The sequence below is a fragment of the Sorex araneus genome, chromosome X (assembly GCF_027595985.1).
Source record: "Sorex araneus isolate mSorAra2 chromosome X, mSorAra2.pri, whole genome shotgun sequence".
NCBI lineage: Eukaryota > Metazoa > Chordata > Mammalia > Eulipotyphla > Soricidae > Sorex > Sorex araneus.
In genome coordinates, this window is record NC_073313.1 from 241061530 (window position 1) to 241077947 (window position 16418).

General features: G+C 43.7%; 1 protein-coding gene across 1 annotated transcript in view; it reads right to left on the reverse strand.

The window, feature by feature from the left end:
- The window catches only part of PLEKHM3 (pleckstrin homology domain containing M3), a 204517-nt gene extending 189884 nt beyond the window's left edge, over positions 1–14633 (reverse strand). The window contains exon 1 of the mRNA XM_004601313.2: positions 14483–14633. The gene's annotated coding sequence lies outside the window, so the exon portion shown is untranslated. The remainder of the gene's footprint in view (positions 1–14482) is intronic.
- Between the last annotated feature and the right edge of the window lie 1785 nt (positions 14634–16418).

Sequence of the window (16418 nt, forward strand, 5' to 3'; positions counted from 1 at the left end):
CAACCAGAAAGTTAGGACACCCCCAAAGAGATACATTGAGACCCCACATGCAAAAGACTCAAAAACAAGTGAGGGGAATAGGTTTATATTGGAAGACCTCATCACCTGGTGGGGAAGGCAGTATGAGGTGGATGCTTTGCAATTTCTGCATGCAACTGATGTCCCTTCAATCCCCAGCACTACATGATCCCCTAGATGCAGCCCTTGATGTGGCTCTGATGACATCCAGGCCCACCCCCACACTGGGCTGTGAAGCCAGTTGGTCAAGCAATGCTGGTGGGGGAAACAACCATGTGGTGCCAGGGATCAGGCCCAAGTCTCATTCTCTTCTTGAACCTGAGTAATAGGAACAGTGTTTCCCAACCAATACAACACAGAACATCAAGCAAGTTGTCATGTACCACCTCAAACTGAGGGAAAATGCTGGGGCTTTAATGAGAAGGATCAATTTCATGTAGGTGATTTAAAGTTTGGTTTAGAGGCCAGAGAGGTAATTCAGCAGGAAAGGCACTTGCCTTGCATGCACCTGACTGGGCTTTAGTCCCTCGTGCCCCAAATGGTCCCCGGAGCTCTGTCAGGAGTGATCCCTGAGTGTAAACTCAGGAGTAAGTCCTGAGGACTGTCAGGTGTGGCCCCCCAAAAACAGTGTTTGGTTTATCGTGTGCTTTATAAACTTCCTGATAAATACTTAGTGGAGAGAGGTAAAGTGAGTAGCAGGAGTATTTTAAAGATGTTGAGAGAGAGACCAAGAAAACTAACTATTGTCAGCTGAAGGTCCAAGGGGGAGAGAAAAAGAGGTTCTTAGAGTCCCTGTCCAATTACTGAGTCCCATGGGCCACACAAGTTCAGTTATCTTTTGAATAATTCTTCACCCAGGGTCCCTGATGTTAAAAGGACTATAAACAAGGAGTGAATACACTAACTCACCCTTGAGCCACCCCTGTTCACAGTCTGCTCAATGGGCCTGTTGAAATGTGGCATGGAAAAAATACAAAGGTTTTTTTTTGGGGGGTGGGGGGGCAGTGTGGGGACCAAACCCAGCGATGCTCAGGGCTTACTCCTGGCTCTACACTCAGGAATGATTCCTGGTGGTACTCAGGGAGCCAGATGGGATGCCGGCGATACATCCAGTTGGCTGTGTGCAAGGCAAAAGCCCTACTTGCTGTACTATGGCTCTGACCCTAAGAATACAAATTTCTGATCCCAGAAGAGTTCTTGTATCAGCACTGCTTTCTAAGGTGAATGACTTCGAACAAATCAGCCTAACTCAGGACTTCTCAGACTTCCTAATCTGCAAAATCCTGCCAATGCCTGCACACATCCACATGACAGAACAGCGGGTACGGAGCTTGCTTTGTATGCAGCCAACCCCAGCACCACATATGGTCCCAGAGCCCGCCAGGAGTGATCCCCGAGTGCAGAGTAATCCCTGAGCATTGCTGTGTGTGGCCCAGAAACAAACAAAACAAAACAAAAATCTGTGAAGCACAAATGTGGACAATGTGACTGCTCTTTGTAGACTCTAATAAAACAATTGTGTTCATTCCAATCGGAAGCTAGTTGAATCCTAACCATACAACAATTTATATTCACATGCAAAAAGGAATTATTACCAAGTATCCAAATACTACGCTAGATGATGTGGAAAAAAGCACAGTTCTTATCCTCAAAAAGCACCACTGTGTGGGACCAACAAAACCAAACCAAACCCAAAATCACCTTTATATACTTTTGTAACTTTTTTCCATTCACAACCCCTTCTTATATGATGTAAGGATAGTTGGTAAGAAGACAATACAAAACCTATGGTAGTAGTGTCTTGGAAGAAGTATATAAAGGGTACAATATAAACATAAGGAATTTAAAAAGTCATTAGAGATGAGACCCCAAGTGGCCCCACACAAACGGCTCCTCCATTTCTGAGCGACCATGATCCCAGAGGCCAACTAACTAATTTCAGAACCCAGCGGCTTCTTGCAGAAATGCCTCTAAACTGTGAACTAAGATACGGCCCCATGCCACCATGGGAGGGAAAGGTTTTTGTCCCTTGGCCTTTCCTTTCAGAGGCAGAGGCGGTGTGGCAACCGCCATCTATTAGAGCCCACTAGACAGAGGTACAAACTTGCAGTGAAGTGACTCCTGGCAGAAATTTCTCTGGACTTAATTACTAAAATACTGGAAATCCAAAACTGTGCAGCCACTACAGTGGCCGCACAACCTTATATACTCTTCATCCTCAGCAATGGAAAACAAATTACCAAATGATGCCTTTTCGGCAGGTCTGATTGTTGGGGGGAAATTCCAAATAATAATAGTGAGTTTTCTGTCAAAATACTGAATGCAATCAAAGTAAAGAGAGAGTAAAATGAAAATCATCAGCCACACAGGCCATGGGGGGGGGGCGATGGGAGGTATATTGGGGTTCTTGGTGGTAGAACATGTGCACTGGTGAAGGGATGGGTGTTTGATCATTGTATGACTGACACTTAAACCTGAAAGCTTTGTAACTTTTCTCATGGTGATTCAATTAAAAAAAAGTCATTATTAATAATCACATAAAGAACCATTACTAACCAAGCGACAATTCTCTTAAATGATATAATAACATTTGTAGAGAGATGAACTCAGATGAAAGAAACCAAAGACAAAAGCAATGAACATACCAACAAACCCAATTAAATCTGCTCTAGCAGTCATGCCACTTGAGCATGAAACTGTCAACCTTCAGTAACAGATTCAAAGATCCCACTGCTAAAAGGTGAGCTTAAAAGGAACCATTCCTGGTGGTGCTCAGCCTTATGGGATGCCAGAGATCAAACACAGCTGGCCGGCCGCGTGAAGGCAAATGCCTTACCAAGCAACTTAACCTGCTGTACGATAGCTCTGACTCCACAGTCAGAAGACAAATTGACCAAAAGAATACAATAACAAACAACTGCATGACAGGCGGTAGGGTTGACATGTCTTTCAGACACACAGAAACATCCCTAGCTAGAAGGTTTTTGCTGGGGTATTATGAGAAATAAATAACTGCCTCACTTCTTCTCGACTTCAATTCCTTAGGTCACTGCAGGTGACAAGCAGGTAAGAGAATACTTTCAACTTTAACCTTCAAAACAGCAATCAGCGTATAGGTTCGAACACAGCCACAAAAAATACTATCAGCATGAGAGTGAATGTTCATGAGAAGGAATTCACTGACCTTGTCTTTTTCTGTGACATGTGGACCTGCTTTAAGCCTTAGTTAAATGTCATTCTGAATACCCCAAACAAGATTGGGTCTATGGAAAAAGATGCATTTCTCATGTGAAAGGACACACTCAGTGGTAAGAGGTTGCAACCATGACCTCACCCTCTTTTCAACTTAATCTATGACACAACCTTGGCAACCAATTCTGGCAGGAAACAATCAAGGTTGGCAAATGCAGACAAAACAGTGCATCTGACCCTCAAAGATAAGAACAAGGTAATGCAAAATAACAGGATGAGTCTGGTTTGTTTTTGTTGGGGTTTTTGTTGTTGTTGTTGTTTGTTTTTGTTTTTAACTATGTACAACTTGAAGGCCAGAAAAATCTCTATCCATCGTACAGGACACAGGGAAATTTTACAAAGAATAAAGGTTGGAGAAGAGGGCTGAGTTAACATTACCATCCCAATTTGGGTTTAAATGGCTCTTTTATTGTGGATGATGACCATTGCTATGGAACGTATTTTTACAAGACAATTCTCCAACCTGTGGACTTTCTGGGTCTGAATTCAGGAGCTCTCCCGCGTCTGTTTCTCTGACTGCCTTGATCTAACAGGATGGTGGGCAGATGACGGCTGGGACTAAAACGGTTGAACATCATCAGAGATCATTATGATATTAGACTTTTCAAATGTCCTGCTTAATTTATGGATGGGCACATGGTAAATGTGTAATGTATATTTAACATAATATCTCAGAGCAAAATATAGTTCTTTAACTCCTCCGCCAAAACCAAGATTAAAGAACATATTTTGAGCTCATATTAAGTATTTACCAAAGGATGATCAAGATCATAAATCCTCTACTGCATTCATTGTTAAATCCCACAACAACGAGAGCAGAGAGCAGAGAGCTGCTATAATTCTTATCACTTACAAACAAGAAAAGTTGAGATTTAAAGAACTGATACTCCTTGTCTGAGGTAATATGGTAAGAAAGTTACTGGAAACAGGACTTTGGGGTACACATAAATTCTTATGGCATTTAATAGAAAGTTAACAGGCATCAGATAATACAACTAAAATTTAATATTATATATACACTTTGCTTCTTATTTTAGCATCAGGGGCTGGAATGATAGCACAGTGGGTAGGGTGCTTGCCTTGCACACAGCTGACCAGACTGAATCTCCAGCACTCCATATGGTCCCCCGAGCCCACCAGGGCTCAGCCCATCCCTGAGTGCAGAACAAGGAGTAAGCCCTGAGCACTGTTGGAGTGGCCCCCAAACAAAGAAATCAATAACTGCAATATTTATTTTTAAATTTGTTTGCTAATTTTATGACTCAGAAAGTTAATTGCCCAATAGCTCAATACCCATGGAGATAAGTTTATTTAATTTACAAAAAAAATCCTTGTGAGGCTGGAGCAATAGTATAGTGGGTAGGGACTCTGCCTTGCACACAGCCAAGCCAGTTCGATCGCTGGCATCCCCTAGGGTCCTCCAAGTTCTGCCGGTATGAACGCTGAATACAGAGCCAAGAGTAAGTCCTGAGCACCATTGAGTGTGACCCCTGACCCACTGCAAAGAAAAAAAATCACCTTTATATACTTCTGTACATTTTTTCCATTCACAGCTGTTTTGTCTGAGACATGCAACGTGGGTGAGTGTTGCCAGAAACACATCTGACTCATTTTGCAGCTGATTTTGAGTTCATTTTTGGCCACGGTTCATTTAGACATATTTTACTGCTGTCAAATTTTTGTAATACCCAGAATCAGTTACAGTGACCAATAATTTAAGAAGACTCTAAGAGGACATGGGCAATAAATTTCTAAATAGTGATAAGGTGTTTTCTACATAAACTGCTCACTTCAATTCTCACAGTGACTTTGGAGAAATTACTTGAAAGGTTTGCAAGGTAGGAAGACAGTGATTTCATTTAGGTCAAAGTAGTGCTTTTGAAAATGTTTACATAGACCCTTTACTAATGTTTCCCATCATTTTTTGTTTAGCCAACAAACAGAAACATCCATAAAAATGTCTGCTATAAAATAGCTGCACATAAGTGATTCTTTAAAAAAAATAAATTAGATGTGGCTAAAGATAACACAAATTCAGGCCCTTGCAAATAAATTCTCTCCTTCTAAGGTGTATTTAATATTTGTATGGGGGAGAGGCAAATATCAATATGTATAGAGAGCAAATAAAATAACAAGTGTGACCCAGAACTTCCAAACTGATTTCTAAAACCTATTAAGAGATGACATACCCAGTTCCAGATAATCACAATACAATAAATATTTAGACATCACATCTAACCTTGGACTAGCAATGGCTTCTGAGCCATAAGATGTGAAATTAGCATACCTAAATTCAACACCATGGGCTGTATACTGCTACCAGCTTCGTGATTCTGGGTAAGCCATTTGAACCTTCATTCCAGTTACTTCCATGGAAGTCAAATAAGGATACTTTTCCACCTTCTCCAAAAGTAGTTTTGGAACCCAAATCCAGTGACACAATGTCATGCTTGATTACATCCAAAGCAGGGTACAGGGGGTCCAAAGAGGTCTGAGCGGTGCCAGAGAAAGAAACGATGAGCACATTTCTCTGATCTCTTCTCATTATAAAACAACAAATGGCTGGAGAGGAAAGTGGCACAACCCGATTATGAAGGTCAGAGACAGGATGGGGAAACAGATCAAAGGGTTGGAACACATACCCAGGCAGTCACTAGGTCCCAGTACTGCCAACCACCCTCCCCCAGCACTGCTAGGGACAATCCTCATGGCCCCTGAGCATGACAGTGGTAGTTGTGAAGGTCCCCAGGCACAACTCGGGTGACCCCTACCAAAGAAACTGAAATAAGGCTTTAGGCCCTTCCTGTATTGTTCAATGCAACCTGAGCTGTTATATACTAACTGACTTTTCAAACAGTTGTAAAGTGGAGAATACATACACACACACACACACACACACACACACACACACAAACACACACACACGTATCACTGTATCACTGTTAATCCCGTTGTTTGTCGATTTACTCGAGTAGGCACCAGTAAAGTCTCCATTACACTCAGCCCTGAGACTTTAGCAGCCTCTCTTTACTCATCTTTCCCAACGATTGGAGGCTCTTTCAGGGTCAGGGGAATGAAACCTATCGTTACTGTTTTTGGCATATAGAATACACCATGGGTAGCTTGCCAAGCTCTGCCATGAGGGCAGGATACTCTCAGTAGCTTGCCGGGCTCTCCGAGAGGTACGTATATATCTTTTACTGTATTTGGGCTATGAATACACCATGGAGAGCTTGCAAGGCTCTCCCGTGTTGGCAACAGACTCTTGGCAGCTTGTCAGGGAGAACAAGGCTATTAGATGTCGCTTGGCTGCTTTGAGGCCTCACACTTCCGGGAGCTTGGTCTTATAGTCTCTGGATGTTGGCCGTTGGTGGGATTACACGGTGTCAGGGGTAGTTTGTGGGTGTGTCTGCCAAGCTACTGGAAAATGGAGGGTCTGGGTGGAGAATCTTATATCCAATTTTATATACAAATTTATGTTACTATGAACTTTTAAGTTATTCAAAATTTTCTCTCCTCAATATATATATGTACATATATACTATATATATATATATATATATATATATACATACACAGAACACTGATAACTGCCTGTAAAAACTCATGGCCATTTACTTTCCCACAATTTCCTCTTGAATCTACTTCTGCATCATTCAACATCACCCCTCCACTCAAAAAACAAGATACACAATCCAGCAAATTCTAATTCCGCCCCCAGTCTTTGCTGAGCATATCACTTCTTCAAGAACCTCCCATGACAATTCTGACATCCTTCTGATGTGTTCCATACCACAGTCTCCTCACTCTAATCCTTACACCTGGGATAAAACTGGCCTGTCAAGGAACAGTTCAGGGTGTAGACCTTGCCCAGAGCCAACCAGTTTCAATCCTGGCATCCCTATGGTTTCCCAAGCCCTACCAGGAGTGATCTCTGAGCACTGCTGGTGTGGCCCAAACAATTAATTTTTTTTTGGTCACACCTGGCAATGCTCAGGGGTGACTCCTGGCTCTGCACTGAGGAATTACTCCTGGTGCTGCTCAGGGGACTATATGGGATGCCGGGGACTGAACCCAGGTCAACCGCATGAAAGGCAGCCGCCCTACCCTCTGGACTATTGCTCTGGCCCTCCACACAATTTTTTTAAATGGCTGGTTAACAATTCCCAAAAAGGGAGAGGAGAGAGTGGGGGGGAAGTGTCTGCCAAAGAGGTAGGCAGGGGGGCTGGAGAGATAGCACAACGGGTAGGGCGTTTGCCTTGCACGCGGCCGACCCAGGTTCAAATCCCAGCATCCCATATGGTCCCCTGAGCACGGCCAGGGGTAATTCCTGAGTGCAGAGCCAGGAGTAACCCCTGTGCATCGCCAGGTGTGACCCAAAAAGAAAAAAAAAAAAAGAGGTAGGCAGGGGGTAGTGGGTGGGGGGTGATGAGACAGAACCTGGGGACACCTGGGGACACTCAGTGCTGGGAATTATACACTGATGGAGGGATGGGTGTTGGAATACTGTATGACTGAAATCCAATCCTGAACTGCTTTTTAATGCTCTAAAAAAAAGTAAAAATAAATTAAAATAAATAAATAATGGCTGGTTAAATAGGAAGTTTACTATATTGTATGAAATAATTTGAATTTTTTATTTATATAGGTTTAAATCCTATTGCAAATAATCATGACACATTAAATTTTGTTGATTTATCTTCTGATAATTCCATCTGCCATTTCTTTAAGTTTTGTTAAAGCGAGCAATATGAAATAAATTTGTTACATGCCTGCCAGTGGGGGAGGGCAGTAGAGGGCAGGGACCTTGGGGACACAGGCGGTAGGAGGTAGGTGTTGCAAAATTATACATCTGAAACAATTCTATTATGAAAACTTGGTAAATCACAGTATCTTAACAAAAACAAAACAAAACAAACTGACTTTTCTTCTGGACGAGAATCATGAAGGCAAGGACTGTGCCTCTTTGTCCAGGAAGCACTCCTGGCCCCATAAACAAAAGCTGTGTGCCAAGGCACAAAACATAGGCTCACTTTGTTCAATCAGAGAATCTATGAATCCCTGAAATTGGATACAATGTTACAGTGCTGGTGAAAAATGAATCAAGAACACTTGAGAGATTATGTAGTTAAGTTCACGGAGCACGGGAAACTGCTGGTTATGGGACAAGGACAGCAGTGCCAACACATAAGTATGTGCCCCAGGGGCTAGAGCAGTAGTACAGCAGGTAGGATGTTTACCTTGAAGCAGCTGACCTGCGTTCGATCCCCAGCATCCCATCTGGTCCCCTGAGCGCACCAGGAGTGATTCCTAAGTGCAGAGCCAGAAGTAACCCCTGAGCACTGCTGGGTGTGGCCCCCAAACCAAAACAAAAGAAAAAGAGTATGCACCCCACCAGGGTCAACCCCCAGTCCCTCTGGGCCTTCCACCTGCACCTGATCTGGTGTAGCCCTAGAGGACCCCAAGCACAATGGGGTGATCCTACTGTTCTAGAGCAAGGCGGAGCCCAAACCATGCCACATGTCCTAGCATTGAAGGATGGGCCCACCTGGCTGAGTGACATGGAGTGGCCTCTAAGCCCCTGGGCACGGCTAGGAAGAGCAGGCTCTCCACTCCCCATTGGATTTCTGACACTTTTCTAACCCAGATGAATGTTCCCTCTTCTGTGACTGAAAGTCTACACTTACACATTCATATGAATGTGTATAAATGAAATGGCTATCTAGCTCTTTCCCAAGTAGATAAACCCATAAGTAACCTGGGTAATACAGAGTGGGAAGCTGTAGTTTGTACTGAATTACAAATTGTTACAAGTATCAAGAAACTGGGTAAGTAAATCTCTATCATACTCATACTTTTGCATATATTGAGCAATCCAATTTGAAACACATTAACTCAAATTAGCAGTGAGTATGTATAAATGATTTTAAACGTTCAGGAAAATAGCATGCCTGACACCTCAATGCATTAACCTCTATATCCTGACTTTGATGTTTTACTTATAACTCATTGCCATCGAGATTAATTATACTCATTGACAAAATACAGTTCTTAATTGCTGGTATGAAGGTAAGTCCTGTAGGCTTTTTATTGTCTTCCTGGTCATATCTCCCTGCAGCTAATAAAGTACAGAAATTATAATGTGTGGGATGTATTCTTGGTGATCATTTCTATGACACTCAATACTCATTTCTCTGAATTATGTAACTTATGCCAGATAACCCAAGTTGGAATACAGTTCACGGTTCAACTGTGCAAGAAATGAATATCCAACCAACTGAGATGTTAGCTGCCCAATCAGGCTTTTCTTTTACAAAAAAAGGAGGGATAAGACTTAGGGGGATACTAGGCATTGAACTTGGAGTCTTATATGTACTAGGCAAGTACTCTATCATTTGGCTATCTCCTGGCTCTTGGATCCACTCTAAAAGAGAGAAAATAAAGCAATTCCTTGCTGAGTAGAGCCCCTATACTTTTTATTTCAGGGCTTCAACATTCCCGAGGAAGAAAAAGAAATCCTTGACTAGTGTCCAATGGGGCAAAAGACACATTCTGTATTTTCCTGTACGATGGAAGAACAGGGCTAAGTGGAAAGAAAAAAGAAGCCTACAGGGAAAAGAAAGCAGCAGCAGCAGTGATTTGGTGCTTTCAGAAACAGTCTAGGGATGGTGAATCCAGAAACCAATCTTATCACTCCCAGGTTACAAATAAAGAGATCTTCTGAAACGTTCAATTTGAAGTTGTATCCACCGAGCTGCCTGCTTCTTAAATATAAAAACTTGTCTGACCTGATTTCAAGTCTTCTGGAAAGGCTGCACATAAGGTTAAGACAAAATAGCATCGGATAAATATCCAATCATTATTAGCTTTGTACACTTTCTTCCCCCCCCCCCGTTTTGCTTTGGGACCAAAAGGGTGTTGCACAGGGCTTATACCTGGTTCACTCGGGGATTGCTCCTGTTGGGGGTTAAGGGACCAAATGGGGTGCCCAGGATCAAATCCAGGCCAGCCATGTGCAAGGCAAGAACCCCAGTTATTCACTATCACACCAGCCCCGACTTTGTAAATTTTCTAAGCAGTTATTACTAGCCCATTTCAGTTTGTTTTCTCGTATTTTTTCATCATTCCAAATAGTTACACATCCATCAAAGTTCTTTGTCTTCCACTTGTCTAACCCAAGCCTATGGCCCTACCCTACTGCTGGAGCAATAGTATAGTGGGTAGGGAGTTTGCCTTGCACGAAGCTAACCCGGGTTCCATTCCCAGCATCCCATATGGTCTCCCGAGCACCGCCAGGAGCAATTCCTGAGCACAGAGCCAGGAGTAACCCCTGTGCATCGCTAAGTGTGACCCAAAATCCAAAGTCTAAATTCTATCCATCTCTGAGAAAACACAAATTTCTAATACAAGTCAATCATGCACTTTCTTTTTTTGTTACTTCCACACAAAGCTTCTGCTCTCCACAGTTGAGAAATGTATGTTGTGCAACTATCTTTTCCATCTTTCCCACGATCTTCATTGTTTCCTATTTGATGGCTTTTCTTAAACTTTTCTACTGACATGTTTCTTTATAATTTTTATTTTTTCCATTATGTGACTGAACAATGTTTTAGATCTCTGTACCTCCAGAGCATAGACACTTAACAGCTTTCAAAAATGTTGATTATTGCAAATATTAGAAAAGACTATGTGTTTATTGTGTAATGTTTCTGACAATACATTAGGGCATAAGGGGAAATGAAAAATGTCAATACACCCCAAACACACACAAGGAGGAAAAAAACTGGCCCTTTGAGGTATTTTGGCTGCTTTTTATTATTTTTTTTTTTAGTTGAGACCAAAGAGACTATTCTCTATCCTGACTCCCCTCACTTACCAATAATCAGTAAGCACATTTCCAACTGTCAAAATTCTTGCCAAATATTCTTTTGAATGCCTGTCTGACACCATATCTTTGGATGATATTGTAATTTTCTTTTAACTTCCTGTGACATTAGCCGTTTAAACCACTACCAATGATTGGCCTTTCTAACTGAAGACTTACTGTGCAATTCTAAACAGTGACTTTCAAAATATTTTTCCTAAGTGCCTCTGGATAAACGGCTAGAAGTGGGATTTCTGGGTTGAGGGCAGGGCTCAGTAGTGAGGCATTTCAGCCAGGATGCTTTTCAGGAATTGAAATTAGAGATTTAGATTAGTTACATGCCCCCCCATGGCATCTGAGAGGCTCTGCCCCCGACACACTAACTCAAGTGGAGAACAGTGTTTTAATCTACATAAACTAAAATTTATGCTACACCACTTATTAATGGAGGGGGAAATGGTATCTAATGTTTCTATTTTCATTTCTGTAACTAGGAAAATAATTCATTATCCTATGTCTATGGGCCACTTAATTTTTCTCTACTGTGGATAGAAAGGACAGTATTTTCTCTCTTGTTTTTTGTTCTGTTGGGGGGGGGTGTCATACTCAACGTGCTCAGAACTTCCTCCTGGTTCTGCACTCAGGAATCACTCCTGGCAGTGCCGGGGGACCTTCTGGGGTGCCAGGATGGAATCTGGGTCGGCCATGTGTATGGGAAACTTCCTACCCTCTCTATTATCGCTCCAGCCCCTTTTCACCCTTTCACCCATTTTTTCCTAACCAAGTCTATACTAGTCGTCTATTGCTACATAACACATTTCCACAATTTAGGAGCTTAAAAGAACACCCATTTATTATTTTCCATCCCTGAAAGTCAAAGTCTGCTTAAACCTTGCTGAGTTACCTGCACAGGTGCAAATCAAGATGGTGGCCATAGTGGCTGAGTTCTGAAAGCTCTTCATTCTCGCCGACAAGCTCTGACTTCTCTAACTCAGGTCTAAGCACACAGGGCTTGGGCAGCATCTAGGCCCAGGTGGCCCTGTGCCTGAATCTCCAAGTCACGCCGGGCCATCCTCTGTGCTCCTTCTCAAGTGTTCCCTCTTCAAGCAGCATTTGTACTTCAGCCCTTCCCAGGCTTCCAGTCTATTTACCCAACCAGGAAAAGTGCTCTACTTTTGAATGCACAGGTGATAAGATTAGGGCCTACTTAGATAATTTCCCCAATTAAATCCAACTCTACCATATGTCATAATCAAGAAGTGGATGTCTATTGTATTAAGACATTGTATCAGAGACATTGTACACTCCGAGGATTAGGGCAAGCAATTTTGGTAGAGAAACACATTTAGAATTTTGCCTGCCATAGAGTCATAGATGTTGTTTCTTGCCATTTGTCTGTATTCTTTATAAGTCTTGATTGTGTGAATTTACCAAATAGGTGAATCTTACTGGTGATGGCCAGGAGTTACATCTGCATGAAGAGCAGGGGGCCGGGGGTACTCTGTGCTTCTATAACTAGTTTCAATACATAGTTTTTCTAACATAATTTTAAATGTTTTAATTATGGGTAAATAGTTACCATTTTAATCATTTTAAGTGTCCCATTCCATACTATTATGTACATTACACTGTTGTACAACAGACCTCTTGAACTCTTCATTGTACAAAACTGAAATGCTGCACCAATAAAAACCCCGCATTTCACCTCTCTTCATAGTTCCTGGCAACCAGCATTCTTTCTACATTAGTACAGATTTGGTTTGTGGACTTATTAATAAAAATGCATTGAGCAGTTACATATATTGCTCAGCGCACTATAAAAATACTAACTCAATTAATCATCCTAAAAACCCTATGAGAGGGCCTAGAAGGTAGTACAGTAGTTAGGGCACATGCCTAGCATATGACCCACCCAGCTCGATTCCTGACACCACATGGTCCCTAAGCACTGCCAGGTGCAGCCCTGGAGGCCCCCAGTAGTGTTGGGGTCACTTGGGCATCCCTGGTATTTCAAGACCCAATCAGAATCGCATCCTCCGGACCTGCTAACCCCAGGGCCCTTGGCCAAGAATCACAAATAGGGCCCTCTGGGACCTCCTGAGCACCACTTGGGAGAACTTGCCAAAACCCTGTGAAATCAGAACTATTATTCCCATTCTATAGATCAGGAAACACAGCGCGTAAACTTCCTGAGGTTACACAATAAGAAGTGATCACACCAGATTTCAAACTCAAGAAGTTTGAGTTTATTCACAGTCTTTTTCTTCATAATACTTGCTATGGCCATTACTCAGTGAAAGAATTTGTTGTAAAGACACTCATCAGATATTAAACAATTTCTTCACTATACTCCACTTAAACTTGGGTGTATGATATATCCCAATATTTTTCTACTCTCTAAAAGTCAGAATACATAATCAAGGTGACAAACTTCAGACCTCTTATAGACTATATAAGTCAATATATAGTCAATTTCTTATAGTCAATTTCAACTGGGTATTTTCTCGACATTAATGAAACAAAGAGTGTGTTTTACTGTAAGTTCAACCAATTATAACTTACTGGTGTCATTTTATAATAAAATACCTATGAATGAATGACTATAAATCACAATTTACTGTGACTACTAGGAGAGAAACATCAATGGGAAAAAAGTCTTTTTCCAGAAGATTAAAAAACAAAAAGAGGAAAAACCTTTCCAAATAAGTTTCCAACAGTAACACAGTTCAGTAACTGTTAAAGTGGTAAATTCAAACCTGCCCTGCTTTGCAAGCTCTGCGCCTAGACCTTTATCGATTTGTCATCCAGTTGTCCCTCAGTATCTCTGTAGCATCTTACTTCATTTAAAGAAGTGAATCCCATATTCCCTTCCCCTGATGAAATAAATCATGCTCATCCCTCAGTGTTTCTTACTGAGTCAAGAGAAGGAACCGTGACTTAGCTCAGAGCCCCCCACTTGACATGACTTCCAAGCCCAGCTGAGGTTCGGTTTCCAGAAGGTGGGGAGATGGGGCGGGGTGGGCGGGAGGGGTCAGCTAAAATCGCAGAGCCAGGATTAGCTATTGCAACTGCTTCTTAATTAGACACCCGATTCATAAAACAAATGCATCGCCAGACAATGCACCCTGTAACCAAACCAACCTGGCCTTTTCACCTCCTTCATGTATCTCAGTGAGATCTCAAAAATGAAATTAAAAAAATAAAAAATAATAATAATAAAACAGAACGTGCAAGAAAGAGCAACATCACCGCTAGCCCGGGGAGCATCTCGGATACTGACGATGCTGTCATCCCCACACCCTTCCCCCACTGGCCAGCCGAGCGGCACCGAGGCCGGCGGATGCTCACCCGGCCGCCGGTCGCTCCTGTCCCATCACCTGCGGGGCGTGCAGTCTTGGGTCCTGGCTCGGGCTGGACCCTGGCAGCCCGCCCCGCGCCGGGTGACAGCCCGCCTGGGCCACCGACCGTCCCCCAACCGGCATCTCTGTTTACAAGCGCTCCTCGCGGTCCTGCTCGCAAATCCTTCCCCGCCGCAGCCCGGGAAGCCGGTCCCGGACACACAAGGTTCCAGGCCGGGAGGGCACCGTCCCGCCCCGCCGCGCCTGTGTTTCCTGGGACACGAATGTCACGCACACCTGCCGCACCCCCGGGGCGTCTCCTCGCCGCACCTCCTGCAGCCGGCGCGCTGGGCTGTGCGCGGGGCAAGCTGTACCCGGAGCCCTCGGACCCTCGTCGCCGAGAATGAAGGACTGCGAGAGCGAGATGCTCTCTGCGCCCGGGACTCCTGGACCCCCGCGGGTCGCGCGCTCGCCGGCGCTGCGAAGGAAAACCCGTTTTCGGCCCCGTGCGCGTGGGGAGGGGGACGGACTTGAGAGCCTTTCCTTTCCCGTCCGCGTTTCCACCCAGGACTTGCGTGTGTGCGCGAGCACGAGTGTCCCCTCGGTGGGGGTCCTTTGCGAGACTTGCGCTCCCCAGCAGGGGAGCATCCGCGGCTTTGGATGCACAGACCGTCCTTAAACCCCCCCCCCACACACACACACACCCCTCGCCCGCCCCGTCGTATTCTGTATCGTGGCACGCTTCTTAGCCATGTTCTTAATTTATAATTGCACTTTTATGTACCTAATCTATTGGCTTCTTCGCCTATTTTGGTTTTACCACCACGTAAGTATCTCAAAGCACAGTGCCCGGTGTAAGCATCCTTGAATATTTAAATGAATAAACAAGTCCCAACATGTTAAACATAGTACAGGGGTTAAGGTACTTGTTTGCATACGGTAGTGACCCCTGAGCACAGAGCCGGGAGTAATCTCCAAGTACTTTGGGGCATGACCACTAAACAAAACAAAACACCCAAAATCCTAAAGGAGGCTAGGGAAGCAGCAACCGGAATAGATCTCTCTCTCTCTCTTCTCTCTCTCTCTCTCTCTCTCTCTCTCTCTCTCTCTCTCTCTCTCTTCTCTCTCTCTCTCTCTCTCTCTCTCTCTCTCTCTCTCTCTCTCTCTCTCTCTCTCTCTCTCTCTCTCTCTCACACACACACACACACACACGTTATTAACAATAGGGGTCGGAGAGATAGTACAGCAGGTAGGGCGCTTTCCTGCATGCAGCCACCCTGGGTTCACAGTCAAGCATCCCTTATGGGCCCCTGAGGACCACCAGGAGTGATTCCTGCCTGAGCATAGAGCTGGGAGTAAACCCAAAGCCCTGTGACTTGTGGTCCAAAAGTCAAAACAACAACAACAAAAAATCTGTAACTATTGAAATTAAAAAAATATCTCTTGGTTGGTGCTTAGAGTTTAAAGTAAAGCAAAAAAAAAAAAAGGTTTTATTCCTTTTTTCCTGTGTGCAGTGTCTCTTTTGCTCATGACTTCCGTACATGTGATTTTCACCCTGCCCCATCCCATGAGCCTGACTAACTTCTCGCTCTTTAGAAATAGATGATCTCATACTGCTCCAGGAAATAGGACAGAAGGAACCTCTTCCCTTCTGCTCACCCAGAGGAATGTATGTGCTCCTCTATAAATGTCTTCCTCATTGTTGTGCCAGACCCATCAATATATTCCTCAGCCTTTTTGGTTGTTGTTTTGTTTGGGAACCATGCCTGACAGTGCTCACGGTTTATTTCTGGCTCTGCACTCAGCGATCACTCCCGGTGGGGTTCAGGGGACCGTAGGTGGGGCCGATCATCCTACCTGGCTAGGCCACATGCAAGGCAAGCACCTCACCCACTACACTTCCCTCAAGTCTCATTAGTGTTTCTGACCAGCCATTCTCAAACCCC